At 41.6% G+C, this 17,245-nt stretch overlaps 1 protein-coding gene across 1 annotated transcript in view; it reads right to left on the bottom strand.

Annotated features, from left to right (window-relative positions):
• LOC132847676 (uncharacterized) overlaps positions 1-17,245 on the bottom strand; it is a 240,621-nt gene that overhangs the window by 80,028 nt on the left and 143,348 nt on the right. The window lies entirely within an intron of this gene.

The following is a 17,245-nucleotide window of genomic DNA, read 5'->3' as shown; positions in this document are numbered from 1 at the left end:
ATACCCATTCCATCTTCTCTCTACACTCTTCTTGCCTGTCAGCACCTTTACATCTCTATCCTTAATCAACCTTATCTGTTGTACATCCTTCCCATCTCTATCTTTCCTTCACACCTTCACTCATGTCTACTCTGGCATACAACTCATCATATGTTTTCGGTTTGGCCATTGCCACATCCCTCTTCACTCTGTGCTGTAATTTCTTGTAATCTTGTCTACTTTCTTTACGTCCTTTCAACGTCCCACTTCTTTTTAGCTTGTCTCTTCCTCTGAATGCTGTCCTGTACTTCCTTATTCCACCACCATGTTTCCTTATCTTCTTTTCTCCTTTCAGTGACACACCTAGCACCCTTCTTCCTGTCTCCCTGATCACATCTGCTGTAGTTGCTAAGTCATTCGGAAGGTCTTACTAACCACCCAAAGACCAGCAGAGCCATCCTACACATCACTATCCGATGCTGTCTGGCTATACTCTCTCCTACCATCACTTTGCAGTCAGTAATCTCTCTCAGATTGTCTCGTCTACATAGAATGTAGCTCTATGTACATGTAACTCTATGTTCCTCTCTCTTCTGGAAATAAGTGTTAACTACAGCCATTTCCACCCAAAGGCCACCATTTACAGCCAAAGGCCACCGTCTGTCCTCCTAGGTTCCTTTCCTTAACCCTCTGGGGTCGAAAGACGCGCCGGCGCGTCTTTGGCGCATTTTTTCCTCTTCGACGTGAAGTCCACTTAAAATACTCCGTCATTCATAGTCATACACATACATGTAATACATCATTCGAAACTGTGAAGTGTCTACTTTTATTTGAGTGCCTTCATATTAACAACAAAATGCTGTGCTTTTGGCAAATAAAGAAAATAAGCAGGGTGTGCATTCAGACATCTCTGTGAACTTGACCGTTTCCTCAGATGAAGAGCAGGACTCCGACGACGAACGTTTGTATTTTGAAGAGCGACTTGATCCAGCTGAGGATATAATTTCTGAAGAGTAAGTTTTCCTTACATTTGTTGAAATCTTGTGTGATGTAAAATTATATATACTGTATTGTATACAGACTATTTGCAAGCAGATATTAAGAGTGACTTTATAGAAACGTCTCGTTATTGGCAACTTTTATTTACCTTAAAATATTAGTTCTTAGTAAGCTGTATGCTGATTAATGTAAAGTGAATATACAATATGTTATATAGCAATATCACTATTTAGAATATATTTTGACTAGTGTTTATGCCTCAACTAGTCTTGTTTACGTGACTATCTGTTCGGGTGTAAATGTATCGATGTGGTGTCGATGAGCTGTAAATGTGCCCAGAGATATGTCATGTGTTAATGTTTAGCCATAAATATGTCCGGTAATGGCCCGTTAACAAACATATACAGCGCATCTCTGTACCCAATTATTTTATCTCAGCTATGTTTTTAATTATTAAAAACTTTTGTAGGAATGTGGCTGCATCACTCTTGTCTTCGCCTGCACCGGCTGCAACACTTTCACGTTCGTTTGATGCTCGCACGGGGGCACGCAGCAACGAGAACAATAAGGAGTATGTCCACATGTAACCATTCTTTATACATTATATTAATTGTGTTACTTTGTACTTTGAAAATACATGATACTAATTATGATATTTTTTTAGGAATGTGACTGCAACACGTTCACCTTTGGCTGATACGCGCACGAGGGCACGCAGTAACGCGAGCGACATTCATCCAGTGTAAGCCACATTTACCCTTTTTTATGTTCTCAGTATTAGGAATACTGGTGTGTTACTTTGTACTTTGAAAATACATGACACTAATTATGATATTTTTTTTAGGAATGTGGCTGCAACACGTTCACCTTCGGCTGATACGCGCAAGAGGGTACGTCCACTTGTACCCATTTTTCTGTTATATTGTATATTAGTATATATTAGTTATATATTACTATTATTACTGTGTTGCTTAGTACTTTGGAAAATACACGATGAGACTAATTATGTTTTTTTTTTTAGGAATGTGTCTGCATCACCTTTACCGTCACCTGCTACTCACACACGCTGTAGGTCTCTTTCAGTTCTCAAAGAAACTGAGACTAATGTGTAAGTACAGTTTATTAAAGTGTCACTGCTACAGTAAAATACTGAGTAATAATTTTATTTAATATTTTATTATAAATTAAAAAAATTTCTAACCCTTACCATTTATTTATTTATTTACAGATTTAACACTGACAGTGATGATGCACCTGTTGTAAAGAGGCTCAAGACCAACATCCAGGCAATCAGCAGGCAGTCCATTCTGTCATGGAAAACAGAGACTGATATTGATGTGGTTCCACACACATTGAGTTTCTTTCCTGCACGGGAACCTGGACCACAGCTGAGTCCTGCAGATGCACACACACCCCTGAGTCTCTTCAAAATGTTTTTTCATGAGAATGCAGTGTCAACTCTATGCCATAACACCAATGCTCAGGCTGCCAGGGCAACAGCAAAGGGTTGCAAGTACAAATGGCAAGATGTCAGCGCCGCTGAGATGTACCGCTACATTGGACTGCTATTTTATATGGCCATGGTAAAGTTGATCTCCATCAGGGACTACTGGAGACAGGACAATGTTTTCTCTGTGGCTTTTCCAGCCAAAGTAATGTCAAGAGATAGATACCGCACTATTTCATGGAATGTGCACATGAGTCACCCAGAAGAAGACAAGGTAAATGACAGGAAAAGGGGCACAGCCAAACATGACCGTCTTTTCAGGGTCAAACCTCTTATGGACACTATCCGTCAAGCTTGTATAAACTTCTATCATCCTAAAAGAAACTTGGCTGTGGATGAAAGAATGGTGGCATGCAAAGCAAACACAGGAATGACGCAGTACATGAAAGCTAAACCAACCAAGTGGGGCTTCAAGTTGTTTGTGCTTGCAGATTCCTCAAATGGATATACTGTGAACTTTTCATTGTACACCGGGAAAAATAACTTTCCCACAGGAAAGTTTCCCTCTTTTGGACTGTAAAACTTTAGGCTCTGGGTACCATGTGTACATGGACAATTTTTACACAAGCCCAAAGCTCCTGACAGACTTGTTTGCCATGAAGTTTGGTGCTTGTGGGACTTACAGAGACTTTAGGAAGGAATGCCCACGGGATGCAGCAAATTCACTCTCCAAGCAATCTGCCAGGGGCTCAATCAGATGGATTAGGAATGGACCTCTACTGTTTGTGAAGTGGATGGACACACGAGAGGTATCTGTCAGTTCAACAATACACCCTGCTTATACAGGAGAGACAGTTCAGAGGAGGGTAAAATCACAAGACACATGGAGCACAAAGACAGTTCCATGTCCTGCACCCGTGACAGCCTACAATCAGCACATGGGGGGTGTTGACCTTTCTGATCAGCTGATACAGTACTACACTGCACAGCACAAAACAATGAAGTGGTACAGAAAGATCTTTTTGCACTTCTTGGACATTGCTGCCACCAATGCCTTCATTATTCACAATGAACTATATGGTAACATGACCCACAAACAGTTCATGGAACAGCTCGTTGTAGAGCTCTGTGACATAACACATAGAGCAGAACCAAAACAGACCAGGAGTACCCATGTGCCAGTTCCAGTAGCTCAGCTGACCTCAGTGGTAAGCAATACTGCCACTGTTGGACGCCGGAAATGTGTGCGTTGCATGACAGTGCATGGGAAAAGACAGGACACACCTTGGAAATGCAAAACATGTAATGTTCCCTTGTGTGTTCAGTTAAATAGGAACTGTTTTGAGCAATGGCATAACAACATTTAAACTCAATTCTCAAAGATATAAAGATAAATAAAGCTTCTTGACTCTTGACTCTATTGTATTGTTCATGTTTTTTTTACCATTGGTAAAATAAGTCTTATTTTGTCAAGTACAGATATAAAAGTCTTTTGTACTTTATTGTACACTATTTTATCAAACTACAAGCAAAACATTTTCTCTTTGAGTCTCCCCACACTGATTCTTTTGTCAACACAATCCAGACTAAGCCATTAGGGGTTGGGCCTCCTCAGGTGTGAATCATCAATATTCATGACCATTGACCCACCCTCGCATATTGCCTTTACACAACAAAAACTGTCTTACAAAAGTTAAATCAATGTATTGTTTCATGTGAATGAGTGGGTAAAATGGTTTTTACATCTTTTTGTAGCAAATTCTCAACTCTACAAGAGTAGAGAACTTTGTTGTTTGTGAACAAATGTTTAGTATGTGTTTCTTGGCCTTATTTCAGCAACTTTTCTTTTTCTTTTTTTTACTAACCACGCATAAACATCATTTACTTAAAAATACAAACATGTACATACATTTTAATTACATAATATTGTAGCCCAGTTTGTGCTGAATACAGTGTTATGTGATATTAGCCATTAATATGTTTTGAAGTAACTGAAAAAAGACCAAATGTAAGAGCATGTCAGAACCTCTGCCAGTGTCACAAAATGGTCAGACCCCAGAGGGTTAATACCAAACCTACCCAACACCTCATTATCACCTTTGTTCCCCTCAGCAACATGCCTGTTGAAGTCTGCTCCAATCACTACTCTCTTCCATCTGGGAATACTCGCTATCACCTCATCTCAACTCACTCCAGAATCTCTCCTTCTCTTCTAACTCACAGCATACTTGTGGAGCACAACCACTGATGACATTCAACATTACCCCTTTAATTTCTAACTTCAAACTGATTACCCTGTCTGACACTCTTTTCACCTGTAAAACATTCCTCACAAACTCATCCTTCAAGATCATTCCTACTCCAATTTTTCTTCCTATCCACACAATAATAAAGCCGTTTGTACCCCCCTCCAATACTACGTGCTTTACAAACTCAGTTTTCAGGTTTTTCTTTACCTAATGTTGTACCTGAAGCTCACTGCATTCTTTTTCTTTCAGCTCAAGTGGCTGAACTTGTTGGGTTAACAAGGGCATGTTGTCTGCTTTAAAACCAAACATTTATATTGGCGTTACAGCCAGGCTCTGGTTTAGTCATGTCAGACAATCCACATGCCCAGACAATCCACAGCCACTTCCGAGACGGCATTCAGGCGATCATGAACTACAAGACAGCTTCACCTGCTTGTGATAGCGACGTCCCCTCCCAGACGCGCTGAACGACTTCTATGCTCGGTTCGAGGTACAGAACAACGTAACGCCAAGGAAGACCATCCCTCCCCCCAACGACCAGGTACTCTGTCTATCCACGGCCGATGTGAGGAGATCTCTATGCAGAGTTAACCCAAGGAAGGCTGCCGGCCCAGACAACATTACTGGCAGGGTGCTCAGTGAATATGCAGAACAGCTAGCAGATGTCTTTACGGATATCTTCAACATTTCCCTGAGCAGTGTCGTTGTTCCTATGTGCCTCAAGACTACCACCATTGTCCCCATTCCAAAGAAGTCTACAGTGTCCTGCCTCAATGACTATCGTTAGTTTTGAAGTGCTTCGAGAAGCTCGTCATGAGGCACATCAATACCCTGCTATCACCCTCACTGGACCCCCTACAGTTTGCGTATCGTCCAAACTGCTCCACAGACGATGCCATTGCCACAGCCCTCCATTTAGCCCTCACACATCTGGACAATAAAGACACTTATGTACGAATGCTGTTCATAGTCTTTAGTTCAGCATTCAACACAATCATCCCTCCACAACTGATTGGGAAGCTGAGCATGCTGGGACTACCTTAGTCAGTCCGGATCAGGAACAGCATTTCCAACACTACCACACTGAACACTGGAGCTCCTCAAGGCTGCGTGCTCAGTCCACTGCTGTTCACTCTGCTGACTCATGACTGTGCAGCAATGCACAGATAAAACCATATCATCAAGTTCGCCGATGACACAACAGTGGTGAGTCTCATCAGCAAGAACGACGAGTCAGCATACAGAGAGGAGGTGCAACAGCTAACTACCTGGTGTAGAACCAACAACCTGTCTCTGAATGTTGATAAAACTAAAGAGATGGTTGTTGACGTCAGAAGAGCACAGAGCGAACATCTACGGATCATCGGTAGAGATCGTTAAGAGCACCAAATTTCTTGGTGTTCATCTAGCGGGGTCTCATTTATAAAACTGTGCGTAGGATCCCTACTAAAAGTTTACGTACGCCCAAAAATGGCGTACGGCAAAAAATATTCCTATTTATAAAACCATGCATACGCACTCCTCTAAGAAATGTTCCCTTTATAAATCACAGATCACCCGCAGATGTGCGTGCGTGAACCAGCCTCATATCCCACCCTGTACACGCCCATTTTTAACCATAAATAATCAATGCAAATCACTACGTGGGCACGAGAGTGGACCTCGTTATAATGAGCACTCAGTTATGGCACTCAGGGACGGCTGTGATATACCAGACCTATAGGGTGAGATGATAGATTCCAATAGAATTATTTCATATACAAAAAGGTCTTAGAGACAAAGTTGAGGATTACTTATATTTTTTTTATATAAATAATTTACCTGTCTGCCAATTCCAACTGGAAACAGCCGATTGCCAAGAACCCCAGAGTGGTGAGGACTTGTATTTGGACTGGGATGGCATCTAAATCGGATTATTAGCCAGTCATCATCATGGGCCAGTGAACCGTGAATCGAGAAGTTCGGATAAAGCGGTAGAAAATGAATGAATGAATGAATGAATGAATGAATGTTATAGTGAACACATGTTTCTTCATGACGGTTTTGTAATGAACACCGTAATAGTTAGGACCGATGATGAGTAGCGATTGTGCTTCATGACTGTATTTGCAGACTTTGACATTTTATGATATATGTACATTAAGGAAAATATTTCGTTTTTACACTGTGTTCTGCAGTTCTCTAATAAAAGGCTATTTCATGCTATTCTGTATCACATGTAGTCGCGCCATCTCCTCCTGCGCTCCCATTGTGGACAATGTGACTGTAAGGCAGCGTTGATTATTATTATTTTTTTAATACATTTTGAATTATGTTTGGATTTAACTAGATGTATATAGCCTAAAACAATCGGCACAAATAACACTGTTGGATTTAATCTTCATGATAATGTGGATATAACGTATGAAATGGAGTGAAAATTAAATGTCATTAATTAATTCTTATAATCGTTCTTCTCACATTTATTTTCTACAATCTAACTTCAGTTCACGTCCTCACCATCTGTGTCGCCAATTCCCTTTGTCTCCAGAATGTGCGTACGCACGTCTCAAAGTTTGCTTAAAGGTGCGCACATTCTCCCATCACGTTTTTATAGATCACAACCTTTGCGTGTGAACTGGCGTACGTACGTTTCCAGCCCCGTTTTGTGCGTACGCACGCTTTATAAATGAGTGTCACTCAACACCAGCTCTATCACCAAGAAAGCCCAGCAGCGTCTCTACTTCCTACGAAGGCTGAGAAAGGCACCCTCCCCCCATCCTGACCATGTTCTACAGAGGGATTATTGAGAGCATTCTGAGCAGCTGCATCACTGTCTGGTTTAGGAACTGCACCATCTTGGATCGCAAGACCCTGCAGCGGATAGTGAGGACCGCTGAGAAAGTCATTGGAGTCTCTCTTCCATCATGGACACTTACACCACATGCTGCATCTGCAAAGCTAACAGCATTGTGGATGACCCCACACACCCCTCACACACACTCTTCACCCTACTGCCATCTGGAAAAAGGTACCGAAACATTTGTGTAACAGTTTCTTCCCACAAGCCATCAGACTCCTTAATAACTGAACTGAACTGTACTGAGCACAACATATACACACATCATCTGTATGGACTGCACAGACCTACACCACATACATACACTTCTAATGTACATCTATCAACTTGTTTACATGCTGCTTACATTCATCAACTGTTTACATGCTTACATTCATCAGACTGTTTACATTCTTACTGTTTACAAACTGTTTACATGCTGTTTTGCACACTTTTTTACTTTTTTGCTCTTTGTACACACTGTCTAACATTTCAGTTCAGTGAAGTCCACTTTGTGAATGAAGGTTATTGTGAGCATACAGTTAGTGTTGGTGGGATGGTTCTGTTCTTGGAGAATTTTCCAAGAAAATTCACCTGCATGGATGGGGTGGGGAGGCAGTGCAGGAGAATGAATGGACCCCCCATTACAGCTCAGAATCAGAACCAGAATTGCACTAGGTGCGTATAGCTTTTTACATTTTTTTTTTTTTTTTTTTTTATAAATAATGAATGAAGACAGAAGGGGGGAGGAGAACGTGAAGAATTTAATTGGCGCTGGCGACGGGTTCTGGCGGGGGGAGTCGGGGATGGAGGAGGGTGTTGAATCGCACAGCAGCGATGCGTGGGAGCGGATTTAAAGGAGGGGAAATTAAGGAAGTCGTGCCGGATTGGCGCGCCTCGTAAACAGCTGATTAGCAGCTGATGGTCAAAAAAGTACTCAAAATGCTAAGCTGGCGGGTCAACGTTTTTTTTGGGCCAAAATTTCCCCCAAATCCAATTCTCACCAAATTCACTATACGAGTCAGGAAACTCAATATTAACTCTGGGTGAAGAGTTCTGGTGAGAGGCCGCAGGATTGGCAGGCCGTGCGTAGATGTCCGGCAAACCAGGATCTCGACATGGCTTTGCTCTCCTCGGTTAAGAACAGCGGTTCGTCGGGATGTGCGTGAAGGCGAAGACCCAGGTACCGGGACATGGAAAAGAAGGGACAGAAATCTGTATTAGTGCGAGTGATGGCGACGGGAATACTTTTAGAATCTTTGTCGGACTTTGAGGGCTTTATAAAAATGGAAAAATAATGTTCATCAAGGGTGATATTGGACACCGTGAGGTCGTGGGTGGCGTCGAATGTATTGTTGCGTGTCGTGAATTTGCCCACCCTGAGGAAACCGTAGAAAGTGCACAGAAACACCGCTTCCAGGAGAAGATCCTGATAAGGGCTAATGCACCCCTATCTCAGTTTAGTAACTAGTTTTTTGACGAGAGGGAGGGTGAGAGGAAGTCGCTTGTCTGTGCCTTTTGGTGTCCCTTTCCTGATGCCATCGAGGAGCAGGAGAATGGATGGATGCCCCAGCAGACTGCAGACGGACGGGTCCAAGCATCTGGAATTGGATGCCTGTGACGGCTTTTAATGGAGAAGGGTTGCAAATATAAAAAAGCTTGTAGACAATGTATGATATAAGCGCTCACAATTGCGATGTTGACGGGCAAAACAGGGCCGTAAAGGTAGCGCTGAAGCTAGCAAAGCGAAACCATGCGGAATCGTAGGCCTTTAGTGTGGATTTGGCTATGCTTGATCTCATGTACTGCAAAGCTGCAAAGAGGTAGGATTGCAGAGTGGAGCTTAGTCGAGGGTGGTCCGGGCAAATGCTGGGCAAGGCAGGCCTGAAGGGGAGGCATCTGGGCACAGAGCTTGGAACTCCTGAAATTTGAAACGAGACAAACAGTCAGCTATTTTATTGTCGAGGCCGGGTATGTGAGCCGCGCACAGTATAAAGTTGCCGGTAACGCATGTCCACGTATGGCGCCTTAGGAACTTGTTAATGAAGGGGACTGAGGAACGCCCTTTATTAATAATGTGGACGGTTGCCTCGTTATCACAGTACACGAGAATCCGTTTCCTGGACCACAGGTTACCCCAGAGGATGCACGCGACGACAATGGGGTATAGTTCTAATGGCGCCGTAGAAAGAGCATTGGGGGGAGAGTTAACAATTATTTTGGCCAAGAGCTGGCGAACCACTGATTATTAAAAAGACCTCGGAAACCTGTTCGGGGGAGGCGTCGTTGTAAAAAAAAGAAATTCCGTTCCATCCTGCACATAAGAGGGACCAGAAATGCAGTTCGGATTTGCAACCTGCGTCCAACGTGATAGAATCGTGCAGATTCTCTGCCGCTTTTGAAATGTCGAGGAGTCTAGAGATGAAGGAGCGACCTTGCGGGATGATCCGCATAGCGAAATTTAGATGTCCTAAAAGAGGAAGCAGTTCTCTTTTTGAGATTGAGTCGTGTGCCGAGGTGTCTTTCATGATTTCCCTAATGCGATCGACTTTATCGAGGGGCAGCGAGGCTTGCATGAGATTGCTGTCTAGATTAATTCCGAAGAATTCCAATGTATTTGAGGGTCCCACTGTTTTTTTATCTGAGAGGGGTGTCGGAACTTAGAGCCCGCCTCCAAGTGGACATATCACATTGTGAATTGCACTCTCAGACTTTTGATCAAATATCAACTATTTTAACTAAACTTAAATGATAACTCTATAACTACTGCAAATAAAACAACGAGAAGACTCCTCAGACCAGGATGAGAATGAGCAAACTTCTTTATTGTAGTCAATCAGCCAACAATTCCATTGAGCTCAAGGAAAGATTTCTAAGTCAAAAGTAACAACTGAAAAACCCAACAGAGCATTCACATGCAACCCAAAAAGTTCTAACTTCCCCAAGAAATTCCCCTCAATATATACCCTGGTGCTTCTAGGTGCCTCCTCTTTTAATTTACATACTTTCAGGCAATTTCCCATTATTTCTCAAAGCTGTACTTGAAGCCCCACCTAATCATTTACGTGGCTTCTTTGAAAGCCCCTTATTTTCCAGAATTACCTCATACGCCTCCTAAGTGACCTAATATCCTGTTTTTCTGAATTCCCCTTATTTGCCAGAATCAAAGCCCGACCTCTACTTATATGCCTATATATGGATTTTCCTACCTTTTTGATTTCCTATTATTTCCGACTTTTTTCGTCATTGTTATTAAAAAAATAAGAAAAGAAGGTCTCACTTCCTCATTCTTGTCACATTTGTCACTCCGTCTCTCATGACAGACGTCTTGTGGATTATTCCTCTTTTCAGCTACAATGAGTAAGTTTCCTCGTTTCTTATCTTGCTATTTTTCTACAGTTTATGATTTCTACTGATTAAATGTTAACTTTATGAGTTTAGATTATTATAAAAGTTCTTACTTATACTGATTATGTTGTATTGCTATTATTGCTAAGCTCTTGCTGTTATATTGTTGCTTTGTATATATGTGGAGTTCTATGGTGACTCTTTAAGCTTTCTAAACTTATGAACTTATTATGATCTCAATCTGTCATTTCCAGATTGGGTTTGCTCATGCATACTTTAAGCTTTAGTTCCTCTATTTCTATTAAAGGGTACTCCCTTTCCCATAAGATCCTCAACCTCAGAGTCAGCAGGTTCGTCCAGCTGGTCAGACAGTCTAGATTTCTCGCCCTTCTCCTTACAAGAGGCCTGTTCCTGCTGAGGTCATGACTGGCTATCGTTGCTTTCATCTGTGTCATATCACTCATGAGCTCTGTTCGTTCCTGGAACAGCTTTGTTCCCCTGAACTTCCTGAGCTTCCTTTCATGCTCTCCCACATTGTGAAGAAACCTTTGACTCACACTTCCTCCACCCAAACTCCTATGACTGACCTCATGGACCAGAGAACTCAGACTGAAGGCTGTCCTCATGCTGAACCTTGCTGCTCTGAGCTTACAACTCCTGCTTCTCCTCCTCGTCCCTCATCTCCTCCTTTCGCCTATATCCGCCCTCTCTCTCCCATTTTAGCATCTTCTCCTTTTAATTCTGAGCTTGGATCCCCAGCCTATACTCCTTCTTCTCCCTCTCCTAGGCCTGGGTCCTCAGATTACACCCCCACTTCTACTAGGCCTGATAGCTCTGGGTCCCTTTATTTTTACTAAGTTTATTATTACAATAAACTTCCTTTTTTTTTCTTGTTTACCTTCTGACTCATGTGTGGTTATTTATATGTTAGTTATATATTACCTTAGAATTATTATAACATGTGGGGTCTATTCCCATGTGTCCTATGACACCAATTATAATTCTTTAAGGCATATCACTTTACTTCTTGGGGCATTCTGAGTTCTAAGATTTTTCACAACAGGGGGATGCCCAATTTTTTGAAGGTGTCTTTTAAAATGGTGATGCTTTGCTCTGGTTGTGAATTTGGGTAATCGATGACGAGAAAACTGTCTAATAGGTGAAGGACAAAAGGCAGCTTGCGATTATTTATGAGAATCCAGCAGAGTGCCTCCGATAAGTTGTCGAAGATGCGCGGGCTGCTGCGACAGCCGAAAGTGAGTCTGACGGAGAAGTACTGTTTGTTACGCCATTGCACGCCAAACAGGTGCCATTGGGAGGGTTGATTTTTTTTGCCATGATTTTGAAGGCATCTACGATGTCTGCTTTGCCCAGCCAGGCCCCATTTCCGGCTGTCTTGATGAGTTGGATGGCATTGTCGACCGAGGCGTAGAACAGGGAAAAGTTGGGGAGAGGAATCAGGCTGTTAATGCTTGGGACGTGTTCGATGTTATGGGGAGCTGATGAGTCTATGATTAGACGTTTTTTGCTGGAATACTTCTGTGTCGCTATGCCTATTGGGTTAATCCTAAAGACTGAGAAGGGAGAATTATCCAAGGGGCCAATCATGTATCCTTTATCTACCTCTCTAGCCAGAAGAATATCGACCACTTCGGGTTCTTTGAGAGCGGACTGGAGGTTGTTGCAAATGTAAGAATTGAGGGGACGCATTGTTAGACCTGCCGAGAAACCCTGAGTGAGTCTGGAGATCAGGTAATGAATGAAACAGCGGTTAGGATGTGTCTTCAGTGCTTTGTTGAGTTTGGGGATGTTGACGGGCGTTGGCTTTACTTTCTCTTTTTGGAGGGAGTGTGCATTCTCCGGGGACAGATGGACTTTGGATGCCCGTCTCCACAGTAGCTGAAAGCGTGAATTAATTTACAATTACGAAAAGTGCATACATTTTCATTGAAGCTATAACACATGGGAGTATGGATCATGGGATTAACCTGTTCTTCGTCTTTGGGTGTTCGGTCGGCCAAAATGGTGAATCTAGCGGATCTCGGGCACAGAGAAGGGGTGTGCGTGAACGTGCCGCATAGAGAACAAGACAGCGCGCCAGTGAAATGCCTGCTAATGAGCGCTAGGTCCATGGTTGACCAGTCTGGCCTTATTTAAGCCTTTGGATGTACATGGCTGATTTGGCCGAGAAGGACTTATGGTACTCGTAGAAAAGAGACCCGCCGTAGGTCATGGCGAACTCGTTCTGAATATTTTAAAGGCGTAACAGCTGATGAAAAAGCAGAGACAATTGTAGACGAAAATGAAGAGAGATTTTATTTTATCATTTTTTTTTTATTGTATCATTTTTTTATTTTATACAAAACATTTTTGTCTCGTCTTTTTTCGTCAACAATAATGCATGTTAATTTAGTCTTAGTCAGCGTTTTTGGACAGTGGTGCAGTCTTGTCATCGTCTCGTCTTAGTCAGGAAAAAAGGTTGTTGACGAACATATTTCGTCTCGTCTCGTATGACGAAATTAACACTAGTTCGCACAGCAGCGATGCGTGGGAGCGGCTTGAAGGCGAGGATTTAAAGGAAGGAGGGGAAATTAAGGAAGTCGTGCCGGATTGGCACGCCTCGTAGGCAGCTGATTAGCAGCTGATGCGGCTTACTACGTGGCTTGCCTGAAATAATGCGATGCATGATTCATTTTGCTCATACTGTACAATATTTCAGTTGTTGCTGTTTTTTGCACAATCTTATTCACTATCTCAGGGACCTGCTGCTAAGAAACTGTGTTCATTCGAGTATTACTGCATGCAATATTGTCTGAACTCACAGAACTTACATACAGTATTGACACTGGTCGGTCGGCGCTGTTTTTTTGTTTACTGTCTTTTGTGTACTGTCTTTTTTGTATTTTGTGTATTGTCTTGTAACCTTTTGTCTGTCTTGTCCTGCACTGTCTTGTCTGTCTTGTTTGTATTGTCCTTCACTGTCTTGTCTGTCTTGTCTTGCACTGTTTGCACCAGGTTGCACAGTTGCAATTTATGTGGCTAGGACTACTTACTAAGTCCTAGCCCTGTCTTTGTTTTATGTAGCACCTTGATCCTGGAGAAACGTTGTCTCATTTCACTATGTACTGCAACAGCTATATATGGTTGAAATGACAATAAAAGCTTCTTGACTTGACTTGACTTAATGTCCTGAAAGAAAAGCAGCAGTCAGCTGTAGCAGTCCAATGATAGGATGGGCCAGGACTCTTGCCCTTATTGACAGTGAGATGTTCGCTAACACTGAGGCCTCTAAAAGATCAGAAACCAGTGTTTCGATGTGCATGTCCAATTTTAATAGTGAACACCAAAAGCTAAATCAGCATAGTGAATCAGTATATAGTTACTGCATGTCATGGTATCCCTGAGGCTCCACCTGATTTTTTTTTTTAATTGAACAATTCTCAGGTTTTTATTGTTCTAAAAAAAAATGGTTGACACTTGTCTCTAATGGTAATGTTTTCCCTCAGCAGTTATGAGTGCAAGATTCACGTGAATGTGATAGCTTTGGAAGAGGCCTCGGAAACTTTCTGTTTTATTAATGATGTTTTCTTGCATCTACTGATGGTCTCATCATAGTACATGTTTGACCTAAACCAACACTGCTTTGAGGGTATACGGTAGTCATGCCTATACACTGTCCACTGTATTTGGACTGGGGTGCTGCTATCAAGTTGTTGTTGTCCCTAGTATCTCTGTACATACCTAGCCCTTGGAAAAATCCCAGCTGAGAGTCCCCTGTGTTTCATCCCCAAAGCAGGTGATATGTTTCTTCATAATTTTTCAGGTATACCTTTGCTGACCCCTGGACTTCACTAAAGGTGTGGTACAATGGTTCATGGTCCTTAAAAGAAGCACCTAAGCCACACTTATTAAAATAAATAGTTTGACATATATGTTCTTATCCATAGTGAATGATACTGAACAAGCTCTGCACTTTGTCAATGGTGAATTAAAGGCTATGAGAGACATAGTTATTCAAAATAGGACCTCTTGACTGCAGAGTGGTGGTGTCTGTAAGATCTTTAACACCTCATTCTGTTTCTTTATTTCTAATAATATTCACATCACCACCAATTTCATTCAAAAGAAAAGTAAAGAAAAGTAGGTGCCCAATTTAACAACATTTTCAATCTCAGTTCCACTCAGTAAGATGAAGTCGTGCTTTTTGTTAGAGAAGACCACCCTCTGAACTCTGGCATGCACAGCTGCACAGACTTAAAGGGTGACTGGTATTTGAGGTCCTAAGAGGGCATTGATATATTTTGAATATATTTTTGCACTCTCTGTCCTGGGCTGACTGTGTAACATTTGTTTATGACCACATCTGCTCTGGGTGTGTGTTCACAGTATGTGTGTGTTCACTGCTGTGTGTGTGCACTTTGGATGGGTTAAATGCAGAGAACGAATTCTGAGTATGGGTGACCATACTTAGCCGTATGTCACGTCACTTTCATCTTATGACCATATCATCCTTTGTTTTGTCCTAGATATTCTTTCTGTTCTGTTTTGATAAACCAAACACACATTCTAAGAGTTTCTTTTTCTATGATTTAGATTTTTTTTTAATAAACTTACCAAACTGACAATAAGCATGTAAACCACCATGTCAGTTTCTTCTGACATCTTTTGTTTATCAAGAGATATCACTGAACATTACACCCATCTTTTGTATAAATTTACATTTATGAGACATCCTTGTCCAGAGTGACTTACAACTGAGCATTAAGGGCCTTGCTCAGGGGCCCAGCAGTGGCAGCTTGGTGGACCTGGGGTTCGAACCCATGACCTTCCAATCAGTAGCCCACCACCTTAACCACTGAGCTATTTTGCAACATCATCCATGACATCAGCAGAGGTAGCAGCAGCAACAGTAGCACTTATCAGGCTACAAATATGTTTGAATGCCCCACTGCTGCTTGTTTAGCCAACTCATATAATGCATTGTGTCTTCTTCTTACAAAAGTACTGCCTGTCTTTTGTATTGTACATTTATCAATTGTGATTTTTGCTTCACAAATCAAGTTTACATTTATGGCATTTCGCAGATGCTTTGAATCACTGATTTTTTCAAAACTATTTCAATAGGTCACAGACTAAGGATAGCATCAGTCTAAAACTCTGTTGGGAGGAAACATAGAACATTTTTAAATACATCTTACAAATAAAAAAAATAAAAAAGTACTAGTTTAAGTTAATTTCAGGAAGACAGGGGCTCAGGGGAAGTTCATTTCACTACCTTAGTGCCAGAACAAAAATCTTGATGTCACACACAGCTCAAATATGCAACAAGTAGAAATTACAGACTGCCTCAGATGGACTATTTGTCACTGCTACACTGGAATAAACTTCTTGTTAATTAAGATAATCACCCTCATCATTTTATCTTCTTACAGACAATAATAGGAGATGACAATTAATTAGCTCAAAAAATTATTTATTACAGCCATAACCAACAGAAAAACAAGTAACAAGAATCAAAAATGTTTGTGATTGAATGAGTGAAGAGTATTAACAGAATAAAATGTCAGGAAAACAACAAAACTAGAGAGCATCTGGGGAAATACCTAAGAAGTGGCTTAGCAGCCCCCTGTTTAACCACCATAACTTGTTTAAATGCGATGGCATGATGAAATTCAGGGGTGTTCAAGTCATGCCCCAGCCAATCAAACAAAAGAAAAAAACAAAGCATAAAACAACCAAAACCAGAACAACCAATCCATAAAATAAAGGCCTCTCTGTGCCCAGGTGGAACCAAAGTGGTGACTGAACAATTACACTGAACATGTTTCATCGGCTATACAGTAACAAAACCGATTACCTCATGAAAAGGCGACAACTCGCCAAATAATTAGCCAAATTTCCCTCTAGGCCACATGGTGCTAATGCTAGTAGAAGTTAACTAACAATCAAGTTGCTCACCATCCAAAATGGTCATCCTCCTGTCTGACAGATTAACTGTCTGGTCCCTCTTAATTGTCAACTCTGGTAAAGACAGAATCACATCATAGCCTATCTTACAAACACGAGAGATTATTGGCTGCTAATGCCATTACTGAGATAAAATGGCATTAGAAAACCCCTGTTAATCTGACACATACAATTGGAAATCTTACTGTAATCACAGCCAGCTAAAGCTGTAAGAGTATAAAGGTCCTTCAACATTTCAAAAGCCGCTTCTGCCGTCCACACCAAAGACGCCTTCTTCTGACCTGCTAATTAAGCAATGCATTTTGGATGAGGTAATTTTCAAAGCAATAACACTGTGATCAGCAATACATTTCTCACTATCGTGAATAACTTGGTGGCTTTTCAAACCAGTTTATTATGTAAAACTCTTTCCACAATATGAACCATAATATGGTTTCA

The sequence above is a fragment of the Tachysurus vachellii genome, chromosome 6 (genome assembly GCF_030014155.1).
Source record: "Tachysurus vachellii isolate PV-2020 chromosome 6, HZAU_Pvac_v1, whole genome shotgun sequence".
Lineage (NCBI taxonomy): Eukaryota > Metazoa > Chordata > Actinopteri > Siluriformes > Bagridae > Tachysurus > Tachysurus vachellii.
The sequence above is the reverse complement of the archived record's forward strand: the minus strand, read 5'-3'. Positions and strand labels throughout refer to the sequence as shown.